The following is a 27,219-nucleotide window of genomic DNA, read 5'->3' as shown; positions in this document are numbered from 1 at the left end:
TGTGATGTTTTCAATAAAAAAAAGAAACCCGCTGGTCGGTTACATAACAGCTCCAGTTCCAGTACTGAAACACGTGACATAATTCTATTAACAAATAAAGGTATACGTAGAGAGGATCAACTGATAAGATGTGAAGAGCAATTACTAACTCTGCTCCCACCTAATATTTTCAATATCAGTCCAGAGTAGCATAGCTTTTTCTCTTCTGAACACTTGCTATGTTCAAAAATGACAGAACTGAGATGTGACAAATCCTTCCATTATGATCCCAAGGTTGGTGACACTTTGGAGTAGGACTGTGACTGTAAGCCATATCGCTTATCTCTGTTTGCTGCCATGTGAGGTCTGTGGAAGAACAAACTAAAAAGTATGTGTGTCATTTTGCTAGTTTGTGCTTGATGCATCTGTCTCCTAATTGGACATGCACATGAAATGACTGTAACATTGAAGGGAGGCTGAATGTTCTTTGCCCTGGATTTTTCAAGGTCATGCAATCTGTGATGGTCATATAACTGCGTCTGACAATCAGGTTTAAAAAAAAAGGTACAAAGAAGATATTGTTACAGAAATGTTAACTGGTGTGTTTTAAAACCAAAGAGCAGCAAAAGCAGCAACATGCTATACGCTCACTCTGTGCCATGTTTTTTGTTTTGTTTTTTTTTTTTAATCCAAAGTGCTTGTGCGGATGTTTTTCACTTAATAACTGGGTTTACACTGTTTTGTAGCATGCAAGTGAGAGTGGGACGGTGTATGCAGGACAGTGAAAGAGAGAGGAAGTCTAATCAACGTGTTTGAAACTTGTTCAGGCAGTTACCCCAAAAAGCTTTCCCTTTTTGAGTAATTATACTCTAGTTCTTAATTTACCTGCTCCATCAAAGGGTCTTGTGAACACACTGCTGTCATTGTGTTACATGACAAATGTGTAACAAGTGTCATACTCAAATAGCTTTATATGTAATTAGATATGTGAGGGAGAACATTTGGGAGGAACTGGTGAGCAGTAGTGTTTAGCGACTAGCTTGGGTCAAATTCAATGGATCAATAGGCGAACCCATTAAAGGGTTATAGGTTGATGCACCTACATTTAGTTTAGTAGTTGAATACGTTGGACCTACTAGTTTGATGTTAATCTTTTGATAATTACTGGTGCGAATGTAAATAAACAATAGAACAAATTCCTTTTCTAAAGTTGTACAAATGTGTACAAAGTAGCCTGAGTTGTGCCTGAGAAATATAACCTAAAAGGTCTGCTGGTTAAACTGATGCTCTTATAACTGTGAGACCAGTAACATGTAGTTAGTTTTTACAGTCTAGACACAAGAGAACGGCGAAGACACAGTCACGACTAAAGAAATCAAGGTCGCCCGATATATTTACCAATTTAACATTCCTTCCTTTGTTTCAATGTTGAAGGCGTAACAGTGGAACAAAGCCTAAACCATCCACCCTGTGCTTTTACTCATCATGGCCTCAGGACTGAGGGATGACCTAATTGTCCGACTCCCCCTGTGCTACTTATCTTATTGATAGAAGCTCCTCACTATTTCTAAGAGATCAATTGGGAAGCAACCATTCAATCGCTTACTGTGAGGACTACTATAATATTCTAAAACAGATGAGATGATGTTACCTCACATTGAATATTTCATTCATGAAATAATACATAATATACTGATAGTGAATTGAGGTGGAAAAATAATGACAGTACTGCAAGTTAATTACTGCTTTAAGTGAACAAACAAAAACAACAGTGACTGCATTAGCATCATTGTGCTTATTCTTTAGGAGGTAAATGAGAAATAAAAGGTGAAAGTTTACTTTCTGCTGCTTCTGAGAATCACATGACAGAGAGAGAGGAAGCTTTGATAACAATCAACAAAGCAATGAATGTGATTTTTATTTTTTTATCTTTTTATCTCCAGCTTACAGAGTTCACTGTCTTGGAATTGGTGTAAAACTATCGTTGACACTGTTGAGGGCAGAAAGCTGCTAGTAAATAACCCTCCCAAATCACTTGTGTAAAACAATGATGGGCACGTTATGGAGAAAAGTCATGACGCATAGAATATGAATTGATCTGCAGGTAAATTAAAGATGTCACAAAATGAGTTCTCACCACTGAGAATATTTAACTCAAGACAGAAAGTGCTTTCTTATGTACCACATGACACAATATGGTAATTTGTTATCATAGCTGATTAACTTAACTGTCGGTATCAGTTAAGCTATGTTTTTAGTTGATCTGAGGCCTCTGTACAGGCAATATTACACCAAGCCCTGCGATATTGTGATGCCACGTCTTTTTGAGGCTACACACAATCACTGTGATCAACCACTGATTTTCATAGCGCTGTAACATAATTACACACATCAGGTTACCTCCTCCCAAACATACCTCATTATGATGCTGGTTTCCAGTCATTAGACATTCGTACAACACAAACTGTTACATCACTTATATCAACCTGTTGTAGTCTCATGAACCGGTCATGAACCTAGGTTGAATGTGTGACTTGAGTGTGTCATGCGTGGGCTTTCTGTTGAAAAGGGCTCAAATTAATACAGTTATATGGAAATGTGATCCAAATAATGTGGTTTTGGTGCCATGAAATAAGTGGCGTGCCAAAAAAATTGATTTGATATAAGAATCGTGATTCTCATTTACTACGATTCAGAATCGATTTAAATTGTCCCATAATCAATTAAAAATAAATTAATAACACAAATCTGCAGGCTCTCTGCCTCCATTTTGGATGCGGGACATCATGACGTCACCACAGAGCCGGTTATGGAACATACAATTTTTTTTTTTTTTTAAATAAAGAGAGACTTAATTTTTTTTTTTTTTTTACTTTTTTTACTTTTGCTTAAGTGATATTGCTTTTATGCAACAATTCCATCTAAACATGGATACATGTTTAAAACTTGATAAATTTGAAAAAGACACTTCAACGTCTCCATTTGTCATTCTGTCTTGCAAAGCAGACTGGAGTAGATCACGAGGATCCTTTGCACACCCATAGATTGAAGCAGAAATCCTTATGAATCAAATCGTAGCCCCAAAAATCGGAATCAAATCGAATTGTGAGACAGTAAAAGATTCCCACCCCTAATGAATAGTATTGATATATGTCACAGCGAGTATATCCCTTGGCTTTGACTTTCTTTGCATTTGTTTTTGTGTTCTGGTGCATTTTATTGGCTTCTTATTTTCTCTAACCAACTCCTGTGATTGATTGATCTGACTGCTGTGTCTGTCTCCCTGTTGATGTGAAACCTAAAAGAGCAGGACTGTCTACACGCTTGGTTTACGTTGCGTAATGGTTCCATGTTGTATGGTTTTTATTGGGTCAAATGTCAACAGACACAGATACACTGCAGATGAAGTTAAACTAACTTTCTCTGGTTCCCTGCGTGTAAGGTCTGATATGCTATGTGTTTAGATGACTGTAGTGTCAGCTGTTTGAATGCTACCTTGAGAGGCTTCCTTGCCTTTTTAAGCCAAAAATTTAATCCTCTGCAGCCTCTGTGGTAGGGTCCTTATCGCCTTTTTATCTGTTTGTGGTGCACTTTATTTCCTTTTCCTCCTCCTCTGCTGTATCACTTTTCCCTGCAAAGGCAACATTGGCTCCCCCCGACCTGGTCCGAAATGACCTGTCAGGAAAATCTGATCCTTTTAAACTGAGCAGGACTGGTCTTTTGCATGCCAAAGTCTTGGTGATGAGGGCCAAATGTCCTCTCGATGTCCTCCAACTCCAACACGGCAGCACGAAAAGGCCTCCCAATGTCTCCACAGTAACTCTAGATTCTGTTGACACCGGCGAAGAAGGCCGAGACAGTGAAGGGGTGTGTGTGTTTCTCACTAACCAGATCAGCAGTCTTTGCGAGCAGACACAAAAGTGCAACAATCAGGGAGCAAAAATATGTCAGATCTGAGACTTCAATAATGGAATGGGCATTGACAGGGAAGCTGGGCCCTGACCACTGTTGAACCTTCTCAGTTATCATCATGTTTTTGTCCCAGACACAGACTGTTGGTAAAGGATCAAAGTCCCATTCGAGGCTAATAATCGGTGCTTCATTTTTCCTTACCTTGTGTGGTGTATGGTCTTACAGTGACACAGGAAGATGCAGGTTCATCAAGTTCATCATATCCACTGTGTGCCTGCTGCACAACTCAGACTATGAACTGTCCCACCACTGTTTACGGAATGAAATCACATTTTCTTATGATGTTTTGTAGAGTGTTGAGGTAAAATGAACAGGAAATCCACTACAGTTTAATGTCATTGATATGAAAGCTTACAACATAGATCATGTTTACAGCACTGCCATCTAACATCATTCCAGACAATCTTAGTTCATGTTGCTACATGTTTGCGCTGTGCACAGGTCCTGCCCAAATCCAGTTGTCAGGTTTACTGATTTGCGCCGGTCCTTATTTGATTACCCCATTGATGTGAGATGTTGGCAGCTGTGCTGATGGTGAGGGAAGGTAAGAGCGACTGACAAGGACACTCAGTGAGGCACCAAGGTCTTTGTGTTGCACACCGCCTGCACCACGTCTCTCCTTGCTGCTGAGCTCTTCAGAAAACTGCCTCCTCACACTCTCTTTATTAATATGTGTTTTGAGTTGATCTCATTACAGGTGCTATGCTAAAAATAGACTGAGGAACAGACCACTGCACACGATTCCAAACAGTTTGAGTTTATATAGAAGAAAGTGGGTGACAGGACACCTGAGGGTTAATGGTCTTACAGTAAAACGTACAAAAAAAGAAAAGAAAAGCCATCAGTGTCACCAAGCGCCATGTATGCATGTTATCAGTCAATTTGCAGATTCTCTTTATTTTTTAAGTGTGCATATTTGTGAAGTGTATCTGCTGCAAATCAGAGACCGTGCAAAGAATATGGTGATTTGAATTTTTACTGTCTTTAGTGACCTCAGCAGTCTGTCATGCCACCACCTTCCATCGTAAATTTGTCAACCGCTGTCAAATCACATTCACAACTGACCTGATGCATTTCCCTTTTTCGTACAATTTAGTGACACAAAACAGCCTATTTCTGAGCCAGTAAATGTGAACATGTGTTTTATATGTTGTGTGTATTGTCTGAGGCGTGCTGGTAAGGGACGGATCATGGACTTTTTTATGGTTCATTATATCACACAGAAGATAGGTGGCCATATGTCCAGGCCCCTTTTTTTTGCCCTGTGGGACAGCATGATTTATGGTGCATATAAGCCATGAGAAATGATGTGCTACACGCAGCCATTGCTCTGAGCTTCACAGCATAAAGATTTCTACATCCTTTTCTGAAGGGGGAACATCAAAGGAAGATTTGTGTTCTCCACCCTCAATAACATCACCCTCTTATACTTTGATAGGTGACAATTATTGCAAATCATATGAACCTTGGTTTGGAAGGTCTCCCTTTTCCAAATCCAGTGAACACCAAAAATAAAAATAATATTGGCATGATAGCAAATTTTGTATATTATTGTAACTATATTAGGGTATTTTGGGATTTTTTTTTTTTTGTGTGTGGTCAGTGGTTGATTTTTATTTATTTATTTTTTTTCCCTCACAGAGTCAACACCCATATTGGTGACTCCAGCTACAGTGGCTAATGCCTAAATGGCTAATGCCTGGCTATGTTTGGAAGGTTTATTTAATTTATTTGTATTATTATCCCTTGGTATGTTAGCATCTACTGAACACACAGTACACCTGAGGCTGGGGCTTTTTTTTTTGTTTGTTTTTTTTGTTAAAACGTTGATGTGCTTGTGCTGCTAAAAGCAGAGGATTAACAGAGTCAAGATTTGTTTGCATCTAAGCATGACGTGATTACCAAATTCATGCTTGATGCAAAAAAAAACTAAAATTTCTTACCACAGTGTCAACATGTTTTAGTTAAGAACAACGAAGGACTCAAAAAAAAAAAAAAACAACAACAAGAAAAACTGCCACATTGGTAAGTGAGCAAAACAGGCTACTTCAGTTACACTTGTTGCTCAATTTAAGGTGAATCTGATGCCGTCATACATGTCAAACAATCAAAGAAGAGGGGCTATACTTATGCACAAAAGCTATTAACACTGACAGGGACATAAAACTTCAGTTCTTTCATTTTTATGATTCCTTTATTTTAAAAAAAAAACAAAATCAAGAATCCCAGGAGCAAAAGAAAAACAGTCATCTTGCTGCCATCAAGATTTTTTATAACCAACCCTATGCACACCATGTGAACTTGTGTTGAGGGCCAAGTGATGACTTGCCACTTCAGTCGTTGCTTTAGATCTTGTTTGGAGTTAAATGGCTTTTTGTGCAGAGGCCTGGGTGAAAGCGGGAAAAGCATAAATTATTGAACAGTTTAATGGTGGAAAAAAAAAAAAACAGTACAGTGAAATATTCATAATGGTATTGTCATGGTTCAGAAAAGTCTTATTTATTGATGCAATGCATGTGATGGAAATTGGGGAGTGGTTCTATGTGGACAAACATGCTTATGAAACAGCCTTCTGCGCAGGAATTACTGTGCAACCAATGGAGGGTTTTAGTGGGACTGGCCTTGTTACTCACAACTTGCCCATGTGCCACATTTAAAAGCTAGCCGTAGGTTGGTTTGTGAAGGTTTTATTTTTTTTTTCCCCCCCGGCTATCAGCTCTTTACTAAGAGCTGTTTGTTTGTACTCAGCCTGGGGAGACATGACCTGTGGAGTTGATAGCTTAAATACATGCACAGCCTTGGAGGTCCCACCTGCCATCCCGCACACAGACACAAGCATGTATCTTTTTATCTTTATTCTTTTTCAAAGAATTTTACCTACTTAACACTACCTCAAGATTTTTTTTGCCCCTCCAATGTTTCCCCAATGGCAGAGTCAGTCCCCCGTGTGGTTATCTCAATGAATGAATTCATTCTCCTCTCACAGCAAAAGGCTGCCACAGGTATAGCAGGTGTTATGTGTGGGCCTGTGACTGGGCTACAGAAAAAATGCTGACAACCAGGAAGTCAAACTGTTAAGGGTGTTTCAGTGAAGCCTGTGAAATCTTTGTGCTTATAGCACTGTTTTGTGTGTGTGTGTGTGTGTGTGTGTGCGCACGCGGGGCCATTTTTCATTCTGCTCCTTGAATTTTGCTCAGTGAAGCACCTGCATTCCCCCTGGGATTCATGAAACACCTTGTTCCTTCTGATGAGTTGAGGCACAATCCGCCATCTCCCATGACATATTACTCACACACTTGCACATGCACACACACAAACCAATTGCTCTACTTTTCACTTATAATTGGAGTATCATCAGTTTCCCACCTGGAGTCAGGTCTAGACTTGTTTGTACTTCATAATTATGTAAATAACAGGGGGCATAACAGACTCTTGGTCAGTAATTGTGCATGTTCTGTGTGTGGCTCATACATGAAACCATAATTTGATCTAGTCTGTAGTCTAGCTTTGTTTTAGTCTGAATGGAGCTCTGTGTTGTCGCCCGTTTCTCTTCATACTACACCTGTACTACTTCCACTTAAAGCTCTGTTTCACCATAGTGGAAATACATCAAATACTAACCAAGGTTTTCTAATTAAGCACTCAAGGCAAGTTTGTCTGAGTGATGAAATATGTTTGTACATGTCTGTGTGTATAGATTGTGCTTGCTGGGTACAGTTACATTACAGCAGCTGTTGCTTGCACTCTGTCCTGTTGAATTTATAATGGTTTTAACCCCTCTTCTTCTTTATAACATGAATCAGGAAACACTTTTGCTGCCCGTTGTGGGAACAAACACATTATAGAAGCAGGCTCTTAAGTAACGGTAAGGACGTGATGGGTCTCCTTGAAGATAGAAGATATGCACATGGTGTGTTTTGTGGTGTTGAAGTCAAACTATTATTGAATATGATGACTCTACAGTACAACAACAAGGGAAGCAGAGAATATTATTCTTGCGTGTATGTCAGAGTGTGGTAGTTCAATTAATTATCAGTGTGATGCTGGTGAGAAGGCAGTCAGTCCTCCATTTTTATAATGAAAGTAATCCCCAGATATTGTTCCACAGGTTCTACACTGTATTGGCTGCCTAATCTAGCATCAAACCTTTCGGCACTTTGAAGCCTAATACACTTGAAACTAACAATAGTGGTATGCTGGGCAAAAGTCTCAATTTATGCCTGAATATTGTTGGTACCATATGCTACACTAGATCACGTTAGACTGACCTATTGACATTAAAGGGGATGGATTGAATTGCACAGACATTAAAGCTGTCTACAATATCCTGCTTTTGAATCGTGAATCGAAAGCCCACAACGAACTAGAGTTGTAACATCCCAGTCCTGTGGAGATTTACAGTGACCAGCAGAGCTTTAAATAATGAACCACAATGTTGTTTAAACACCAAGGTCTACGGGAAATTCAAATGTAAAAGAGATACTCTGATGTAAAGACAACATTATCCATGATGGGCAATTTTGGTTTTGAGTCGTGAGCAGGTCTTATGTTCCTCAGAAACTGGTTTGTTGTCCATAGATGGAGAACAGACTGCGTGTGTGGTATTCATTGTGCATATAGATTTGATTACTATTGCTGATATCTGCTACGATTGTCTTGACAGAGCCAGTGAACAGTGAACTCACTGTGTTTGCTCACTGAAAGGATACAGTGATTACAGCAGCATAAAATGAGATACGCTCAGGAGGAGTGCAGCAACACAGCAAGAGTGACATACTAATGCATGAACTTGTTTACAGGTTTGTGCAGATGCACATGCACATACTTGTGTGCAAGATATTAATATGACATCAGCAGAGCTCTAAAACCTGAAGTTTGTTAATGTGGGCCCAGTGTTTTCAACCAATAGTGTCTTTTGTCACTTCATATGGTTTTTGGCTGTCAAGGATATTTAAATGATTCTGAAATTAGTTGGCAACCTTCCTTTTTTTGCCCTGTTTCTGTTTTGATTTGAATTGTAAAAAAAAAAAAAAATACTGGCTTAATTACAGCTATTTTTTTTTTTTTTATGTTTTTTTTTTTTTTTTATGATCTCCATCTATCTCAGCAGGAATTAGAGGGTGGGGGTGGGGATAGTATGGCTCCGACTGATTTATAAGCACTCACTGATTGAAACTAGAAAATGTATTGAGGCTCCCAATTTGATTCTGTTGGCCAGCCTCATTCACTGCTATTATATGGTGAATACACAGAAGTACACAGAATGTGAGGAAGAGAAAGATGTGCTGTAAAATAAATATATATACAACAAATGTGTCCTAAACTGGTGCAAAAAATATGGACCAAAATTCTTAGGTAGTTTAATTAGTTGGGGTAAGTTAAATATTTTTAAATATTAAATATTAATATTAAAACTAAATATTTTTGTGTGTATAATTAGGGGGGGGGCATAAAATAATTGTATCCTCACATTTTAGTCCTCATGCCCTGTGTGAGGACATCTAAAAAGCATATCCCAATTTACAAAGCAGCAAATGAGTGTGTCATGATCTTATAGGGAGGCAGTCCCAGTTTTGGAGAAGCTCAATAGCAAAAAAGGTCAAAAGTGTGTTGGAAAGAATGCCAGTACAAATCAACACACTTTTTGCACATGTTCCACACATTTTTACAATTCAGTGAACTATCCAACATTCATAACTTACTTGATGCTTGTCTCCTTGATTTTCAGTGCTTTTGTTGACCATGCTGCAAGTTATATCTAACAGAGCTGACGTAGAACAAACAAAAAAACCAAATGTCACTAAAGTGATAACGCGCGTAGGGACCTTTAGTTTCGCAGCTAAGGGCTGTTTTGTTCTGAATGACTCGCGGTGTTTCTCTGTATTGGTGGTGTTGTGTTGTATCCACTGCACAACACAGGCAGCTAAGAGTGTCTTTGACATGGTGTTAACTAGTCTTTGTTGTTCACTTTGCATTTGTAAGTCAAAAGTCTATAGTGAAGTGCATCGTACCCTCTGGGAATTGGCTTAATTTAGCTTAGTGCCCTGTGGCTTTAACACAATATTACAGGAGGTGATGGAAGTACAGCACATGTGAGCAAAGGTGGAGCTTTCTCGCAGCAGAGTGGGGATGCTACTCTGTGCTGCTACCACATGTGTATGTCTCAGAGAGCAAGAGGGAGGTAGGAAGGAAAAGACAAAATTGTTTTAGAATTTAAGTGTGTGTTTGTGTGAGCGAGACAGCTGGTGTGTGTACGCTCACGTATCTTTTTGTGTTATTGTGGTGCAAGGCTGCCTACTTGTTCACTCGTGTCCCACATCAAAGTTTAGTAGCCACGCAGTTTGTCTGAGCGAGCACGTTTCATTTCAGTATTTATGTGGGTGCGTGTTCTGTGAGTTATAGTTGTGGGGAAGTTCTGCCTTCAGAAACAAATGGCATCCATCCAGACAAGAGCGATGTAGCTGTGATGAATCTGTTTCAGTGCAGATTCTCCCCACAGCCAAGGCGCTTCAACACTGTCCACTGAAGAATATTACATTCATTCTCAGTGCATGCCCGTCTGTGTGTGTGTCTTTTCTGTATACGTGTCATTTTGTGTATATTTATATACGTGGCTGTTGCTGATTTGATTACACACATCTTGTTTTTAGTCACCAAATTTGTCAGCAAACCGAATAAGTGACATTGTTGGGATATAAATTTTTTATTTTTTTTCATACAGTTTTATTAACAAAAAAAAAACAAAAAAAACAATGGAGGATAGAATCAGATTCAACAGTTTCAACACAGTTTTCTGTTGCTTTTTGAGATGAAATAGACTTTGTAAATCAAAAGGTTAGATTGCAGTGTGTGTGTGTCACGTCTCATCCAGCGCTGCTATAGATGGATTCAAATGGGTCTTTTAAAATATATAATGTATCGACCCTCATTGCTCAATACGGTGACCACAGCTGTTTAGTCTGCATTATCTTTTAGCCTGTGCTGTTAACATGCAACATATATTTTTTTATATGCGTATCTGTTAGTGCGATAAATTATTTCTTTCTTTCTTTTTTTTTTTTTTCTGTTTTCCACGCCATAACTTTATAGACAACGTTGAGCTTTTGCTTGTTGATACTTGATGCCTCACAAAAGCTTTGGCTTGCATTTCTTTTTTTTTTTAAATAAAGACCCATCTTTTACTGTGAGTTAGTGCTCAGAAGGGTCACTTTTTATGGCCAGCATGATCATTATGAACAATTTCATTCACTCAATAAATATTCTGGAGGACGGACTTGGGGGAAGGCAAAAAAAAAAAAAACAGAAGCAATGCTTAAGTTCAGCAGTTTAGCAGAAAAGAGTCCGGTTCACTCCGCTCCCCTTTATCCATTATACTCTATACTTTGCTCTCTTTCCTTCCCATAGGTCGTCTCTCTTTTCCCCTCCCTATCTTCCCCCCTCGATGGTGCATATGGAAACTCTAAGAATAGCCCTGTCACCTGATGGGCCTGATAATACCATATTGATGCCTGGCCTACACTGCCCTGTACAACCCTGTGTGGGAGTGTATGCCGCAAAATGAGCGAATCAGTGACTGCTCAAGTGGCTGCACATCTGCGTGTGTGTATTCTTGCGTGCGTTTCACACCAGGAAACAGAGGATCAGTGGGTTGTTGACATCCAAAGTCTTGTTCTGCAGGAGCTTAAGTCACCCAGGGGGACACTGTTGCTGATGAGTGCAGCCAGACGTGGGGGTGGGGGTGGGGGGGCAGGGAATACATCAGCGTACCCCTCTTGTTCTCTTTCTTTCTCTCTCTCACTGCCTCTCACACTCTTTCATCTCAACCTCTACCCCGTCTCAACCTACCTGCCTCTTTTCTCCCATCCGTCTTTTGTGTCTGTCTCTGTTTAGTCATGCCTCACAATTCAACAGTTTTCCACTCCTCTTTCTTCTCTCTGAGTCACACGTCAATATCTTTGTGTACACTTAACCTTTCCACGTTTTTCCTGTGCCTCTCGCCTCCCTCCGCTGATCACACACTGGATCTTCTGTGATGACACGTGGTTTATTCAGTGGAAAACACTGTGTACTCTGCCTGCGTGCTATTCAGCCGGAGATGGAAAGGGAGGATGGAGACGCAGAGAGAGAGAGAGAGAGACGGATAGCATTCTTTGTGCTGATAATCCAGCCCAAAATGTTCAAAAGAAGGTGTTTGAGTCATAGCTAATCTTAAGCTTTCTTGGAGGAAAGAGACTCAGACCTGAGCTAATATGATAATTCCTCCGCCTGTGTGTGTCTTACAGGAAGAAACATGATCTCATTTCAGTGCAGTGTTTACAGTATAGGTGGAGCTTTACTCCAAAAACAAGACATCCCCATTTAATGGTGTGTCAGGGGACCTTAACTGCACTCTAACTCTTCGTCTCAGATCACTGTAGGCCATCAGATTTTAAAGGGTTCCAATCTATTAATGCTTAATTTAGCAGTTTAAACACCTTTTGATGGCTGAAGAGCAAGCTATACTAAAATTATATTGCAGTTCTTTGAGAGATAAGTTTAAATACGAACCACAAGTTTTCTTAGCGACGGCTATTTTTGCTTTATTATATTGGTGTGTTGTGACACATTTCAGTTGATTTGGAAAGAGGTCATATTGCGATTTTGATTAATTGTACGGCTCTTCTCATCTGTCCGTTTTTTGAGGGACGTCTTACAGCTTCAAGGTTACTGCAAAGGCTCTGCGGTTTCAACTATTTAGTCTGTAAATGGCCCCCACCTCCCCAAGTAATGACTTGAAGCTCTCCACTTTGGAAGCAAAGTGTATTTTTCCGACACTTTTTTGCCCTGATGTATGTTAATATCAGTGGTTCAACTTGAATATCTCCTGTGTATTACATTTTGTCTGCTTGTCAATAGGTGCACAACTGCAGTACGCTATATTTATACACATGTTTCCCAGTGGGATTTTCTGAATAATTAAGAGTAAGCCTGCTGTTGTCTGGTGTGGGCCACAACAGCATGGATGTGATGAAAATGTCAAGGGAGGTCTTGATCCTGCTGCTGACACAGTTTCAGTCAGTCAGTGAAAAATAATCTTGATTGATCAAAGAAAAATGCAGTTGTTCCTTTTTTTGGGGGTGATATTTGTTGCTTTTTTTTTCCCATTGGTGAACCAAAACATTTTCAAAATGTAACTCTGGGCTTTGATGCAAGTATGAAAGTTAGTTTAATTAAAATAATCAACAGATTAACTGATGATGAAAATCAGTTTGCAGCTTTTCCACATCATGTAATGCTTCCTTCCTGCCCACCATCCAGTGTCTAGTTAACGGTTAGAAGGTTTGTATGCACGCTCGAAAAACACAAAGGACTGAAGTAAGTTCAAGACGCTACTGTAGGTAAGAGTCCTTTTACCATCACAGTGGCAGAGAGCAGTTCAGCAGCCATCGCTGGTGTTTTACCCTGCGGAAGAAACTTGTCATATGTGTTATTCCTCCAGATTCCAAGTGAAGTGAGTATTGTCTAATTATGACATGGTGCAGTTAAGTGTGTCACTCTCTCTAATGATAAGTGACTGGACACAGAGGATAGGCCTTGTCGTACACCCCGCATGCTTTATTCATGTTGACTGAACAAGGAAACTGCATTGGGGCACACAAGCACATTTCTGGCTGGATCTGTGGAGGGAAGCTTCATTTGAGGGAAGGGAGGCTGCCCGTTTTCCTCCACCTTTAATTATTTAACATATGTTGTTTTTAAAGCATTTAAAATGGCAATAGTCCCGGCTCATTTGTTATTTCTGTTACATAACCTGACTAACGTTGGCAGATACATGTGTTGAGAGAAAATTCTCCAATATAGGTAATGGACGCTGTATGCTGCTACATACACCAAACATACATAAAAACGTAGGACCTTTATTTGAACCAGTATCTTGGAGACATTTCTTGACTGTGCTGCTTTCTCCTATCATATACAGAGCTTACATAGTTTTGCCACTAACGAGACATTTTTCCCACCGACTTTGTTGAAGGTATCCCTACACACCCACAGCCCACCCATGATGTTGTTGTCACGCAGGCTGTTTGATTAGACATCCTCTCAGGACTGTGTGGGCCTGTACTATCTGGTCTTGACTGACATCTCCCTCACTCCTCTGCTTGTTTTGTTGCCTCTTATTGTTCCTATTGGTACAGAGTTTCGTGACATTATGTAACAGCTCCACATAGTGCTGCAGTCCGACTGGAGGTTTAATCAGAGTGGTGGAAAACCCCTGTGTGCATGCCGCTGGTCGCTGTAGGCCGATGTGGGCAATATGGCCTGATATAACTGTGTTTGAGATGAAATCAAATGATTATCGTATGAGATGAGAGATTGCTGTAATCAGCAGAACATGATATGAAATCAAACTTTGTACAGTATAAAAAGTTTATTGCAGAACTCACTTTGCTGAAAATTGTTAATAGAGCTGAAGGTGTTTTTTTATTAGCAGGCTTCAGAGTATAACTTGCATGTCCAAAAAGGAGAACGCCAACATTTGCACACCAGCATCATACACAGGTCATATCAGAGCTTTAACATTATTCAGCTCTGTTCCAACATACAGTAAATGATTGTGAAACCCAACAACCTAAATCTCTGAAATATTTAACTTTATGCACTGAGCATTAACATACATCTTCAGTCTTATGGGAGACCAGCGTTGGTGGGATTTGCTCCCGTTCTGCCTCAAGTCACTTGTGGCATCTTGTCAACACTGATGTTGGACAGGTCTGTTCATGGTTAGTGTTCCAGTACAAGGTTTCTGGATGGGTTTGAGGCTCAGCGCAGCACACTTCCTCCACAACAAACCCACCCGGCCATGCTTAATGAATCTCTGACTAACTGAAAGAGAAGAAGGTTTTTTCCCCAATTGCTGCCAAAAGGTTAGGCCTGTTGATAGTGAGAAAGAGAGCGAGAGAGCAGCCTTTGAACACTTTGTGGGTTGAGACGTTACTCTGATTTATTATGAAACGATTTCCTTATATGCAAGCTGACCAGTTGTCTCTGATCAGACAGGGCTCTATCTACGAAGAGGAAAACACCAGGATTTCCTGTCAGGATATGAACAAAAGCAGTGGCTTTTTACAGTGTCCTGGAAAGCACTGATACCGCAGCGAAAGCCATCTTTACGTATTGGCCTATGCCTGCTGTCACAGGGAAGGAAGTCAGCTCCTTAAAAATCTGCAGTGCTGTCTGACTGTAAGACAATACACACTTATCTTTTTGCTCTACTATTTATCAATTTTCTCCAATTTACTTTCTTTCAACAACCAACAAGTTATTCTTTGAAACCTGCCAGCCTCCTAACCCTGCTCACCTCAGCCTTGCTTTTATGCTTCTGAAATGTCACGCATGCCAGATTCGTCCCATCCTTGTAATGATGACTCACACCCCCTCTGACTCGGCTCACTCACCCCTGCTGTCGATGGGGATCTCTGGCACAAATGGCCAGAAATCCCTCACACATGTACATCGACATACTGTACACTGAATGTGCAGTTATACATAAGTATACAGACTCTTCATCAAACGTAATACATCTATCAAGTCTCAGTGGAGATACAAGCTGTATCCCAGCACAACGTCGTTGGACTAAACTGGTGGACGACGGACATCTGCTGTCCAACAGAGACCTTTCGTGTAGATGGCCAACTTTCCTGTAAGTGATAAATTCACAGTTGACTATCAGGTGCTGTTTTGCCACCCTGTGAGTCAGCTATCATCGTGTTTCAGGAGGTGAGAAGCCTTCGCGGGGTTACAGACGCAACAGCTGCAATCATCTTCCCTAAATACCCCATTCTCTGACAGAAGGTGGCGCCCCTGGATGTCTCTGTCAGGCTTCGACGCCACGGTATATGATTCACTGACGCTGCATTACCAGTGTCTGCGTTTTCCGTGTGTTTAGGAAGCGTCTGGCCATCAAGCAAAGGCAGTAAATTAACCATTAACCTGTTTTACTGTCGTCATGGCCAAGAGAGAACAGATGGTGTTGTCAGAAGATCTTGTGGCAGTGATATATTTTTAATGTGTTGTAAGTGCAGAAGCTGGGCTGAAGGAAACTGAGGCTTCCTCTCGTTTGACAGCTTGGCTTTTGATCCTAATGGTCATGCTTGCATTTTGACATACCCAGAGGAAGTACTGCTGCCACCTTAACAATGGCTGCCTATCCAGGATGAATACAACTGATGTTCACAGCAGCTGTTTGGCAAAGAGTTCACTGATGTTGGTGTTCTCAGCTGATATCAAGCTAACGCAGAGCTACTTAAGAAGAGAAGAAAAACAAACAAGCAGACTGTACATGCTGAGTCAAGGCCACCCACCAAATGTTCAACCACACTTTCAGTCTGTCATTGTTCTCCCAAAAATTGTACAGATCAATTAAAAAGCAGATGTAGATCAACACAAATACTAACACATACATACTTTCTTGTCTTATTCTTGGTGTGAGGACACTCATTGTCTTCCTCAGAGTTTAAACTATAACTTTAATTTACCCTAACCTTAACCTAAACCTAATTCTAACCCCCTCAAAATGTTTAACCCTCAAAAAGCCCTTTGAAAAATGCCCTCTCAAAGTCAAAATGCTCTCATATTGATAGTTTCAAACCAAAATTTATCTTCACACTTATATGGATATGTTAGATATATACACCACACAAGCAAATTTGTTGTTCAGTCCAAAACAAACAAAAAAAAAAAAATCTGTAACCACCATTTCTGCCTGCCAAAGACTCAGTGACACTGTTTAACACTTTCTTTCAAATTTCCTTTATTTGTTTTTGTAAAATTCCATTGGGAATTATTACTGGCTCCTCTGCAGGTAACAGAGTAGTAATATTAGTAAACATTATTTAGCTTCTGGCCCACCAAATTTTAATGGTGTGAAAACCTTCATTTTCGTATTGGCCCAAATAAATTACTATAAATTATTATTAATACATGGAGATGTACAATCACAGACTATAAGTGGCACCTTAGATTAGCCTCCCCCATTTCGTCCCAAGTCTCACACTGGGATTGTAAAAACAATGATTATGTATACGTGTGACACTTATTATTCTATTTGACACTGTTGTTGCTTTATAATGTTGAGAAACCTACCATTTAACAGTGAGGGGGCTGTGAGGTCACTGTTTTAAGTGCTGACATTCATTTCTCTAAGTGACTGAGCTGAGAGGGATTCTTCTTCCTACACCTTCTGAGCTGAATGAACATTTAACTGTTCTTAGTGGGTGACACGCTCTGCGATTGTTGTGTTTTGTCCTTCAAACCTTCAACTTCATGTTTGGTCAGGTGGCTCTAGTAAAGTTTCACGACCCAAGCATCCACCCCGGATTGAATGATTCACATCCATATCTGTCGATTCAAACCAGTTTGATTTTCAGAAAACCTGACAGTATGTTTAAATTGGTGTTACAGGCACAGACTAATGAAAAAACTCAGCTCCTGTGCAGAAACATGAGAACACATTGGGGAGGGGAATGCCCCCGTTAAATAACAAAATAAACACAAACTTTGGCACACACCTCATTCCCTTAAAGGCGTGGTAGTTTTTGTGTGTGTGTGTGTGTGTGTGTGTGTGTGTGTGTGTGTGTGTGTGTGTGTGTGTGAGGGATATGAATGCACTTACACATGTGGCGATGCAGTGGCACAGCGCTGAGCGTTGAAGAAACACTTGACATATTCATGCCCATCTGTTGTTTGGAGTCAGCACAAGGTGCTGCTCCAGAGAGACAGGAGGAGGTGTCATACCACATCGGGTTTGTACTACACTTAAGGTCCAGACAAAGTCATTTCTGTTTATTCCCGTTTTAGACTTTCATTGTTTTGTTTTTTTTTTTATTATTATTAGCATGTTGACGTCAACAGGATGGAAACTTTCCATGTAGCTCTCATAATTTCCATTGTTAATCACCAAAATAATGAAAAGAGCACTGCCAAGGCCTATGCCTACTGCACAGAATGGCCTTCACTGTAAATGTGATGTCTTTTCTAAGAAGTGTAATTATTATCACTTGGTCTGCATAGTTTTTTTTTTTTTTTTTTCACTTGTGCAGTTGCTGGGAAACATTAAAATAGTTTCTTTATTCACAATTATCCACCATTGCCAGCGTTGAGAGCTCACCTAGTGGTTTGCCTGCATCGTCCTCCGTACAATGCGACACTGAGAGTGTATGAATGATAGCTGTGTCAGTTTGAAGTGTGTGGATGAGGTTTGTGCGTATTAGGGTTGAGTAGCTGTTGGATGTTGAGTAGCATTTGTGCGCAAACGCACGAGACCCACTTACAGTGTAATAACGCAACAGCTGGGTGAAGCTCAACGGCCTGTCCTGGATAGTGTGGTCAAAATATGGGTCAAGACCGGGTCCTTTACAAGTTCCTGATTCACGTTCAACCTTCTAGCTATTGTACTTTGCCTACCTGTAAAGTATGTCAGTGTGTGTGTGCCTCCATGCAGGTGTAGCCTAAAAAATTGAGCATAAATTCATGAAGCTGTTAGTGTGCTGAATTTAGTAGGTTTTCCCAGAATTAGTGTGCATGTGTTATCCATTTCATTGTATTTGTCTGAGCAAATTGTCCTTGACTTGACTCGTCTTCTTTCAGAATTGAAGACAAAACACTTCTGTTATTAGTGTTGCTTTCTTAATTCTTCAAGATCTGGAAAAAAAAAGGCTGTCACGGCTGAACTAGTCACTGACTTTTGATTTTTTCTGGCTGTCAGAGCTGTCATTCGTTCCCCTCCTGTATCGCTGACATCACAACTCTCCCACCTCACTGTGGTAGGTTCTGAGTTCTGTCCCTGCAGCCAGTGACTGATGAAGGACAGAGCTACTGTTGCTGACTGATCTTGAGAATCCTTCAGTCAGCACCAAAGAGCTGGCTCCAGATGATACCATGAGAAAAGCAGCTGGAACTACTGTGCAATGTCTCCTGTGACATCCAATAGCTTCTTTTATTCACAATTGCGGTGACAGATTTTGATGTGTTCATCAACGGCCTTGTAACTGTTGGTTTCTTTGTTCTAGGACTGACAGTACAACACTTTGTAACCATGCAACTTACTGTAATATGGTCAGACGTTTGCAACATCTCACTTAGAAACAATGTGCTCATATGTTGTTTGATCAGCATACATACCCTCATGAAGGACTGTCGCTGCTGTGACCACCTTGTTGGAATGAATGCTAGTCTGCATCCTTTGCCTGATCGTGTGCAGACTCAGCAAAGCTGCTTACACCACACAGAGCTGTTATGGAAATCATCTTATTTCTATTGCTTTACTGTATATATATCCTAAGACCTTATCGGTAGCAGTTCCTATTCAGGTTGGTTGCAGAACGTAAATCGGACTATCATCTGGTCGGAGCATTGCATGTGTCTGGATAAATGAGAGGTATGTCAAAGGAAAGTCGCTATGTGGCTGCAGCACTTCTCACATTTAGTATTTTCTGAAAGAAGCTCCTCTGATTAAGTTCACAGGAGCACAAAAGCTGCTCTCCATGGTGCTGAAGATCACTATCCTATCTACACTCCTCATGTATATTTTTTTCCACTATAACATTTGAGTTTATGTCTGTTGTATGTTACTTGCCTCTACTGCGGACTTTTATGCTGTAATTCGGCTCAAATGCTTTTCCGGTACATTATTTATACATTTGAGTGTGTTTACTGTCTGTTTCTCATGTCATGTTAAATTTTCATCAAAAGACTTTTCTTTCAGAATTTATTCATTTTCAGATACATTCTGCTCTTTTGTAAATCAAATGGCTGATGTTTTTAGAGATAGATTAGAGACACGGAAGTGGAGTTGGCAAGAGCGAGAGTGGCGTTTTGTCTAGGTGTCATTCACCAACTGTCTTGGTTAGGGTTAGGGTTAAAGTTCATTACACCACTCTTAAGTCCATTGAAGAGAAGAAAAGATGGCCAGTGATCATCGCTGTTGTTTGTGCTGAATCTCCCTCTCAGGGCACAGGAGTGAGAGAAACCTTTGGCCTGCAGAAAACAACTCATTGACTTGAAGCATATGAGGACTTCTCTAGAGCTCCCTTGATGGATGATTTGATGCCAATAGACGCACGTTATCAGCCTTAAACATGCAAACTTGAAGCACGAGAGCTGAATTTGTTAACTTGTGTGGTGTTAGTCTACAGTGATCATGTCTCTTGCAGTCTTAGCCAATTTCTGTTGGTGCACAGGTTGAGAGATACTGATATATATATATATATATATATATATATATATATATATATATATATATATATATATATATATATATATATATATATATTATAAAAAAAATGCTGATGAAGAGAGAGAGTGCATCATGAGTAGGAGGTATGCGGGCCTCTTGGGAGCTTGCCTGCAGGTTAAGTGATGCTCTTGGAGAATGCGGAGAGCCTTTTTATTCATTTAATTACAGGTTAGCACAAAGTCTTTGATTAAAGACTTTCTTATTGAATTCAAGGTGGCTTTGACGAGTCCATATCTGCAGCTTGTGACTCATTACTCACAAAAGTATTCTAAATTTAAAATTGGCACTTATTCCTCTTTTGTTATTGCTCAAGTTAAAATGCTCAGTTCACTCCAGTCTTGGACAGAATCATTAAAAAAAAGCACCCTGTTTAGAAAAGGATCCTCCTTGATGATCAGCACCAACCTCCTTGATGCACCAACAGGGCATTTTGTCAGGAAATCTGTTTCACAGGGAGGACACGTGGTGCTGGATATAGTATTCTCATAGATCACAGGAGCAGTCTTGGCCCAGAGCCCCCATCAGCAGCCCTTTCCATCCACTTGTGTGTGCTTACACACTAATTTGCTTGCTCTAATGACTTTGGCTTTGCATTTTAAGGTTTTACTGACCGGATTAAAGCAAAGTTTTACACTGATCTACGGTCTATTAATAATCAGGTTATTGTGCCTTTTACTGGAAGGTGTTGGCAATAGTTAAATTTTTAAGGAAAAAGCATGAAAATAACATTTGCTCCATTGCCTCTGTGCGACTGTATTGATTTTTATTTGCGTGTAACTATCAATCGCATGGAGCGTTGGATGGATGTTGACGATTTCCTCAGGAAATAATCAATGGGCGGCATCTCAATCAACCACGAATGGATATGAAATACATTTGCAGCCTGATTTAATCAGGATCACCTCAGATAGATATTGATTGACATGATCTACTGATCAAATTGTAATTTTCTTTGTGTGGCCAGTTAAGATCTCAGTATTAGTGAGGTATGATTAACAAAGAGATGCATGGGGGGCCGCGAAACCATAAACGCATTTTCTTAACTAAAATGTCGGAATGCAACCTGCAGCCCCTTGCTACTGTCTCTCACTCTGTGTCCAATTTGGATGAAAATCTTGCTCACACCAAAGACGTGTATTACTATCCGTACGTGCACCTCCTTATGTGTGCCACAGTGGGGAAAATCTCTGATATGCACAAAGTGGAAAAAGTTCCAACAGCTGCATTTGTTCTACTTCATGAACTTCTACTTCGGAGTGAACTCCAGGATGTTGGCAGATCCCTTTGAGGTAGCAATCTCTACCGTCCACCGCTCGGAGTTCAGTCTCAGCCGTGCCGGACTGTTTAGGTAGGTGCCTTTCAAAGTAGGCTGTTTGAAATTGAGGGAGGTTTATTATAGAAGGCCAGGGGATATTTTAAAACAGACAGGAGCGTTCTGAAAGCCAAGGCTAGCTGTAACAGCCCTGATTCTGTCTGGGTGATTTACACCTCTGTGTAGTGTAGGTCTTCTTGAGGCTTTTAACACAAAGGACTGGGCCTCTGTTGGGGCTGTATCCATGATGAATTACCTGGGCGCTTATGAGATAACATGCGTCAAAGTGTGGCTGTCATACTCTCATAATGCCTGCACAGCAGTCACACGGGCGCAAAACAATGACTCTGTCTTTCTCACTCTAAACACAGAATAAGCGATGACAAGGAGAGGTGGCAATATTGCAGCACCTTGCTGAATTAAAGAGATCAGAGGTGTTTATATAATATATACAAGTCGGTGTCAGTGACTGGCAGATGAAAGATACGCTAATTATCCACGGTAATTTTGCTGTACTTGAACTGAAAATGGCAATGCATCAAAACTCAGACAAGTCTGTTACCACGTGTTATTATTTATTGAATGGGAATGTTTCCTCTCATGTGAGTCCTGTTTTTCTCCATAAGAGCTCTCATGTATAAAATATTGTCATCTTTACTCTGGCCTCTCTGCTCTGTGCATTAGTGACCTCACTTAGATCCACGTATTGGAAGATGCAGCTTTTTGCCTCCCAGTGCTTTTAAAATCAAGTGGCACAGGGAGGCTGGGTTGGTAGAGTGGACCAGCCGCACCATTCACAGTCCTCCACGATACTATGGTCTGCCCTCACTGACAGCCCCCACCTCCCTTTGTCCACCTCCAGACGCATCACCTTGGAGCATGGAGGGTCATGAATATTCAACAGTGTCCAGTGTTTATTACTATGCAGCAAAGATCAATGTGTGCCCTCTGCATGTCAACACATTTTGAATCTCTCTCTCTTACTGTAACGGCCAATGTTTGTATTGCAAATGGACACTTTTTCCGTTGAACTGTATTTAAACCACGCTTAAGAAAACTGAAGAAATAATGAGTGATGTGAGGAGGGAGAAACCCGAGGAAGCGAAGATTAAGAGTTTTCGCCCTTTCCATGCTCGCTCAGGATCTCCCGCATGCACTGGGCATGCTTGGCAGTGGAAATGCTGCCCCTTCTATATGACGCTCACCATGAATAAGCTGAAAATTAAACATTTGGACAGCTCCAGAGTGAAACAACTCCCCCAATGCTGCATGCCAAATAAATATTGAGTTTATGAGTTTGTACTCGTTCTCTAATTGGCAGCAGACTTTGACTGTGACACTGTAGAGCAAATAATTTAATTCCAATTTGGTATCCCTCCAATCACTCACTTTCAACTCTGGAAATAATAGAATAAGCCTGGTGTATTGTTTAGCTGCTGTAATTACTAAAGAATGTAATGTAGAGCTGTAGTTGTCAGAGGTACCCCGTGCTTCAGATCAAAATCACATTTGTTTACAAATTCCCCCAATACGGTGCTTGGTTGTGACAGATGATGCTTGGTTTTTCCCTAACACCTTTAACATGTGAAGCTTTTACTGTGTTGAATTTGCTAATGCTGCACCAGGTTGACTCGCAGTGATGATGTCATGCTACCGCTTGTATTGAGTGTCTGCTGAGCTGAAGAGCTGAACTGAGCCACTTCAACCCTAAAGGAGAGGGCTCATAATAAAATAGTTTTATTGGGAATGCTCTTGCTAGCACATGAAGTGCAGTGGGAGGAAGGACTATGTGTGCAGGCCGGGTGCTGCGGGGGTGTGGGGTGGAGGGGGGAGGGTTGGGGGAGTCGGGTAAGACAGACCTGAGAGTTGGAGGTGTTTTATGTTTATATCATCATAAAATGATGATTTAGATAGAGGGTGAGCGTCCGCCCTGCAAAGTGGGACAGTGCTGGAGTGTGTGAATAAGAGATGGACTCCTTGTGGGTGGACGCTGTGTGTGTGTTTGTGTCCGCGGCTGTGCGTATTTGCTTGCATGCATACATATATATATACACGTGGGAGTGGGAAGCAGACCGGTGGGTGCACACACACACAATGATTCAGCACTTCATGGACAAGATTCATGTTTTATGAGTATGGGCTCCCATAAATTACAAGGCCTGGCTCCTCTGCTTCTGCAGCACGGCGCCGCTGTCCCTCCTTTCACTCATTCTCCTGTGCCGTCATTTTTCAGTCACACTCTTTTAGTTTTTCCCCTTTGTACTTTTTCTGTTAAATGTCATCAAAATGTGTTAGTATATTTTAAGATGTATTCAGCCCGCCTGAGGGTGTTAGCTGCTCAAACTACTCATGCGGGTTTAAAGTACACAGAAGGGCCTGAAAACTTGACTCAGCGTGTTTACCTGTGCACTGTGTGTAGGCTTGTGACAAGCCGCTGAACTTAGTGGAGCTTCAGGGAGCTTCCCATGTGTTCCTTAGCAACGTGTGTTTGCACTGCAGAGTCTTTCGGCTTTCTTGAGGAGGACTCTCTCTCCCTGTAACACTCTGCAAATGCATTTCAGTGTGTGTGTGTACAAAGAGGACGAGACCAAAACACAACAGGGAGAGGGAGGGAGGGAGGGAGGATTGGCTTGTCTGTGGTGAATCAACAGTTGCAGTGAGCTGGTGAAATGTCTCGGCTCAGGGGAGTAGGTTCACCTGGCACCTGGTGCTGCAGCTATTTAGTGCACCTCGTTGGTGACAAGCACACTTTAAAGTCAAACCAAGTCAAAAGCAAGGTGCAAAAATTTGCATAACACTCGCTGTTTCTCGTACCGTCATTTTTCTGGAAAAGTGAAAAGTTGCAGCTGTTGCTGCTGTCGGCCTGTCCTAACCATGGTATGGCCATCAGTCGGCTCAGCTGTGCATCTATCACATCCATCCTCATGTCTTATATTTATCCAAGATGAAAAGAAAACAAACACAAAAAAACACTATTAGTTGTGCCATTTCTTTTTTGTTGTTTGTCTACACTACCTCCTGAGGGAAAAACTTTCTGTTGGCTGTTAAATGCTCCATTATCTTCGCTAGTTGCAGATTTTGGTACAGAACAGGTAGTTTACCATCAGTTAATCTGAACTTTTACTCTGAAAGTACATATTATACAAAAATCTTAATGGCTAAAAAGCTCCACAGAACTGAGGGCAAGTGCTGAGTCAGCCGATATTTCTAAGGGATCACCATTTTTTGTACATTGGTACATAAAGTTTATGATAGTTATCGTGAAATTTGTGGTCACCATTAAAGCAAAACAGAGAGATTTAACCAGCAGCTCAGAGTTCTACAAAGAGTCATGAGGGACATGGGACCCCATTTCAAACAAACAGTTTTCTTTGAATTAATTCTCTGTTCTTGCTCAGCTTAAATGATCGGAATTCAAATTAAAGCTGAACTGAGGACAGCACAACAGATGTAGGTATAAATTTAAAAAGCTAGAATTGCTAGTCGCTAGTACTGCTGTTAGAACTGTCTGTGAAACACCAACATGAAAACTAATTCAGGCTTTCTGTTAGGGAACATCATCTTCCTGAAGAGGAATTGACCAGGTTTCATGGGAGTGCTCGTGGAGTGAGTAGTGTGTGTTTCTGCGTGTGTGCTAATATCCCTGCATATGCGTGGAAGCTTTTGTGAGAGTAGACATTTGTGTGCACCTGTACTTCACAAGCATCTTACTTATCCCAGGAGCTCCCTTTTATTTGAGTGTTGCCATTTTTAGAGCCAAGTCGAAAGGTCAGCTCCTCGGTCGGCTGGAAAAACACTGAAACAACGGCTCAACAAAACATACGCAACCTCTGGGACATAGACACCACGTCGTCAGTGGCGTCTGTTTCCAATGCGCATTCTCTTTTAATTGATCCATATGCCCTTTAAAGAATGAATAGAAAAAGTCACTCAATAAAATTTGATCATAGATTTTTCAGGGAACAATCTTTTTTTTGTAAAAACCTGGTGATCAAGACAAGAGTAAGTCTGAATGGCTTTGTGGTGCTTTCATTCTTCTGAAAGTTAGCTGGAGTAGCTGGAGCGAGGTCCAATTCATCTATGAGAAATTAATTACATGGGTGACAACTTATCATGTCAAAACAAGTATTAAAACATTCTCAGGAGCGTTTTTAAACCACTGCTCAAGCACCAACCCACATTTCCACTGCCGAATAGAGAGCTACCTCTTCTTCGTTTCACTCAGAAGGTCCAAGAGCAGATCTGTGCTTAGTTTTATGTTAAATCAGGATGGGCAATAAATAAATTAATTAATTAATTAAAAAATAGCAATTTTCAGTTGGGATGATAATTTTTGCCTTTCATTTTCATCTACTTCTCAATGATTGTGATGTTGTGCTTGGCCGTATTGCAGTTTCAGATATATTTAGATTAATTTGATGGCCATGTCTATGTATTATTGGTGATTAAAAAAAAAAAACAAAAACGCAAGAGAATGAACTGAAGTCCTTAATAGATTAAATCAAAGTGTGTGTGTGTGTGTGTATATATATATATATATATATCATACCACAGGCAAAATCACTCCATTGCAAGTATTCAAAAAATTTGTCAGATATTTATATCAGTAATATATATCAGAATATATATCAGAATCAGATATTTATACTTTTTACTTAAAGCATCAAAATTTAAGCACTAAAACTGAAGCGTCCTTTTGAATGATCATATATTTTGTTAAAAGGAGCTGAAATTTAACAGGCTTCTCGAAGTCCTGATGTACAATAATACTACATATCTTGTTTACTGAATTTATTATTGTTTTAAATTAAAATCAACTGAAGCTCTCAGAGAAATTCTATAGATTATCATCTACTTACAAGGTTTTCCTTTTTATGTAAAATGAATCCTTTTGATTCGACTCCAAACATGAAGTGCAAGTACCTAAGAGAGCCAAAATTTAGAACTTGAGGAAATGTTCTTACTTCGTTGGCTTTACTGTCTCAGTTTACAGTTTCTGAAGCAGGATTAGTTCATTCACAGACAAAATGCCTCACTGTTGAAAAAACCCAGAAGTGTCCCTTTAACTGAATCAGTGCTCGTATGAGGTCAGAGATGTGTCAGTTTGCTCCACGATCATCAGCATCAACGTCCAACAGCTCTATCACCTGCCAAAACCTCCATCTTACATATCCCGAGGCCTACCATAGAAACGCACCTCCTCCGCCTCCTCTGCAAGTAGGCGTGATGGAGGAGGTGAGTGAGCTCCATCAGCGCAGCCAAGGCTAACATCTACATGTCCACATAGCAGGCTGTGTCCTGCTGATTTCTCAGCTCTCAAACAAAGTCCTGCCCCAACAGTCCTGTTTTACGTGAAAAGAAAATTAGAGCCGTAAAGCTTCGTGCATGAACTTTAAGTAACGTTCTACTTAAACTTAACGCTCCCTCCCCCATGTGTAGCCCAGTCATAAAGTTCTGGCGTCTCACTTACACACCAGCTAATTATAGTCCACTGTAATTACAAATGTGTCATTTCTCATTAGGCCCTTAACAGCAGAGAGGGAAATGTGGCACTTTCCTCCACTCTTTTATATCTCACACTTGGACACGGCAAAATGTATCCATCCCTCCGTTTTAATAAAGTTTAAATTTCTCTTATTATTATTTCATGATCCTGATTTGCATATATGTTAATGGGGCCCTC

At 40.5% G+C, this 27,219-nt stretch overlaps 1 protein-coding gene across 3 annotated transcripts in view; it reads left to right on the top strand.

The window, feature by feature from the left end:
* The window catches only part of fgf14 (fibroblast growth factor 14), an 85,108-nt gene that overhangs the window by 14,470 nt on the left and 43,419 nt on the right, over window positions 1-27,219 (top strand). The gene's annotated exons all lie outside the window — the stretch shown is intronic.

The sequence above is a fragment of the Echeneis naucrates genome, chromosome 21, assembly GCF_900963305.1.
Source record: "Echeneis naucrates chromosome 21, fEcheNa1.1, whole genome shotgun sequence".
In the NCBI taxonomy this organism is placed as follows: Eukaryota; Metazoa; Chordata; class Actinopteri; order Carangiformes; family Echeneidae; genus Echeneis; species Echeneis naucrates.
The sequence above is the reverse complement of the archived record's forward strand: the minus strand, read 5'-3'. Positions and strand labels throughout refer to the sequence as shown.